The sequence below is a fragment of the Oryx dammah genome, unplaced genomic scaffold, assembly GCF_014754425.2.
Source record: "Oryx dammah isolate SB20612 unplaced genomic scaffold, SCBI_Odam_1.1 HiC_scaffold_8, whole genome shotgun sequence".
NCBI classification, from domain to species: Eukaryota; Metazoa; Chordata; class Mammalia; order Artiodactyla; family Bovidae; genus Oryx; species Oryx dammah.
Genome location: NW_024070192.1, coordinates 369,783 through 373,207, shown reverse-complemented (window position 1 = coordinate 373,207; position 3,425 = coordinate 369,783).

Genomic DNA, 3,425 nt, shown 5'->3' with positions numbered 1-3,425 from the left:
GTGTGTCCACTTCTTAGGGCTGCAGATGGCATCACCATGGTCAGCCAGCAGGGGGCAGGCCAGCCACCACCCCCCTACCTGGTGGGGACTGTCCCTCAGCACCCAGAAGACCACTAATCTAAAAACGAAAAATACGCTGGCTTTTATTCCACAAAACCAGTGAACAGGAACAGTAAAGTGGAAAGACAAGCTCGTCCGTCATCCTACAGTCAGAGGAACCGCGACAACTGTTTTTGTATTCACGAAGTCACGTTAACAGATTTTTTTTTTTTACAAAGCAGCAAACTACTGGTGTTCTGTATCCCACTTTTCTTTTTTTCATTTAACATTTCCCATAACGACTGTGTAATGGTAGATTGAGTTGATAAACTATAGCTCATATAACCCTTTCCTTTCGGAAAAGCGTTTAGGTGGTTTTAGCGTTTTGCTATCACAGACATCTCTGTGTATTTTTGTACTTACATTTTTATCTGTTCCCTTAGTGGCAATTCCCAGAAGTAGCCTTGCTGGGATGGAGAGAAATGAAATGCTTCACACTCAGTGCGTGTTTGCCAAGTCGCTTTCCAAAAGGGTAGACGGCGTAGCAGCCTCACCAGCAGAGCGTGAAACACACCATTTCAGATGCAAGACTGTGCTTTTCTAATTAAAGTTTCCTTTTTAGGTAAATTGTAAATTCACATGCAGTTGTGAGAAATCATGGGATTTTGTACAGAGACAACCCATGTGCCGTGTACCCAGCTTCCCCCAATGGTGTGAAGCGAGTTCAATCGTTCGGTTGTATCCAACTCTTTGTGACCCCACAGACTGCAGCCCGCCAGGCTCCTCTGTCCATGGGGTTTCCCAGGCAAGAACACTGGAGGGGGTTGCCATCTCCTCCTCCAAGGGATCTTCTCTGCCCAGCCCAGGGATCGAACCCTCGTCTCCTGCATCACCTACTGCATTGCAGGTGGGTTCTTGACCGCTGAGCCCAACCCCAGAGGTACCATGTCACACAGGGACAGGGGCGCCACACCACCCGGGACTGTCCAGCCAGGGCGCCACGCCACCCGGAGATCGTCCAGCCAGGGCACCAACAGGAAGGCGGTCAGCCCAGGACATTCTGCACCACAAGGCTGCTGCCTGTTGCTCTTATGAACAAACTGCCCTCTCCACTCCAGGCCCAACACCCACTAACCTATTCTCCATTTCTTTATTTTTGTCATTTCAAGAATGTTATATACTTGGAATCATGAAGTGAAGTTTAAGGAAAACTATTATCAAAAAACAGATGTAATAAAGTTACAAGTAGAAGAACTATAGCGAATACATTTTGAATTAGGTGGTCTGTAGATTAGCGTTGTACAATAGAAATATTATGTGAACCACAGAATGTAATTTAAAATTCTCTAAAGCCACACTAAAAAGTATAAAGACACAGGTAAAATCCATATATTTTTAGGCCAGTATACCATTTCACCATATAACCCATGTCTATGGGGTGGCACAGAGTCGGACATGACTGAAGCGACTTAGCAGCAGCAGCAGCAGTGGGGTATTTACTTTCTTTGCTCATGCTAAGTCTTAGGAGTCCAGTGTGTATTTGTACAAACAGCTCATCTCCGCTTGAATGAGGCGCGCACATTTCAAGGGCTCGGGAGCACGTGTGGCTGCCGTATTGGATGGCTCAGCGTGGGTCCAAAGTGAAGGAGGTCCAACCCTGAGTGTGGATTCTGTGCACCTCCAGGGCCAGCGGCTCCCTGAGGCAGCAAGTGGCTCTCAGCCTTGGTTACACTTTAGAATCACGCAGGATTCTTGGAAAATACTGATGCCTCACCCCTTCCCACTTCTTCACCCCTACAGAGGGTTGGCACTCATTGGTCTTCGAAGCGAACTGGCATTATTGGGATTTGTTTTGAATTCCCAGGTGGCACTGATGAGCAGCAGGGAGAGGCCCGCTGGCATGAAGTGTCCTCTGGCACCCGCGTGTCCTCTGGGGTCCTGAGGGGCCCTGGGGACACATGCAGGTTCCTGCCTGTCCTGACCTCTTGGAGGGCAGGCGCCTGCCTCTCGGGAGGTCTCTGTGCTTCTGGCTCTGCAAAGACCACCCTCATCTCTGCCTTGTCCAGTTTTCCAGTGCAATGGCCCATAACCTCCCTCCCGCAGGGCTCCAGGCCTGGGTCAGCGCCTCCGTGGGTCCTGTGTCCTTCCTGGTCAAGAAAAGCCGACACGCGTTTGCCAACAGCCCGTGACCTGCGTCCCGGAGCCCTCGCAGCCCCCCTGGGGGGAAGCCTCCTTCTGGCATCACTGAGCGGGCTCTGGATGGGGCAGGGGCGGGACCAGGGCCCAGACCACCTGGCCCGAGCCCACTGGGCACCCAGGGTAATGGAACGAGGCAGCTGGGCTGAGCGTCAGCTCCTTTCTGTGCCCCTTGGCCCTGGACCTGTGGGGCGGGGTCTTGGCGGGAAACACACGGAACAACACCCCCGCCTTGTCACCCGCCTCTCCTGGGGGGCCCAGGGGATGGTGAGACCCCCTCCTTCTTGGTGCTGATCCTCTCCACAGGCCCTGGGTTCCGTCGTCCAGTCTGGAAATCCTGTCTCTTTAAAAACGCAGTCAGCACCCTGACCTCCTGCCTTGAGAGTCACGAGGTGTCTGCTGGAGCCCAGACGTGTGGGGTCAGCGCCGGACCCTCTGGGGACCCTGGGCCGCCTTGGGCCGCCCCCCTGCTCGGGTCCAGGCCGCTGGGGCCTCGGGGTATCCCCAGCAGTCTCACCTCAAGTCACGGGGTGGAGGGGAGGCAGGGAGCCTTGCGCTGAGACAGGCTCCTCAGAGAAGCACGTGCTTCTCTCTCCTTGCCCGGCTCTCAGGAGGCTCGCCCTCGAGGGGCCAGCTCTTCCAACGCGGGCAGGCGGCGGGGCTAGAGGGCTGGGCCCCCGGGGTTCCTCCTGGACCCGCAGCGACCCCGCGCCTGGGGCTGAAGGGGGCCGGACGGGGTGCGTGGGAGGAGGGCAGGGGTGCAGGGGGTGGAGGGGGGGGGACGCCTGGGCTGCTAGCATCCGAGTCAGTCCTGGCAGAATGTGGTGGAGGCAGGGAGGCCGCGCTGGGGGGCGTGTTATGGGAGCGCATCCTGGCGCTGCCAACCTGGCCGGGCCCCGTGACTGCCCCCGCAAGGTCGCCTCTGCAGGGCTGCTCTGTGAGCGATGAGCCTGCGGCAGGGCTCCGAGCTGGCCGCAAGGTGCCGTCCAGGCAGTGTCTCCAGAGCCGGGCTGCTTTCCTCGCCACGCTCCACCGCCTCCTCCTTCCATCCTCCTTCCAGAAGGGAGACTCAGCAGAAAAAGCATCTCTGTGAACGCGGTTCTAAGCAGGGAGGGGCTGTGACCAGGACTAACCGGCGTGTCCAGCAGGACTGTCAGCCGACTCCCCTCCCGCCCCCTCCCTCCTCCCCC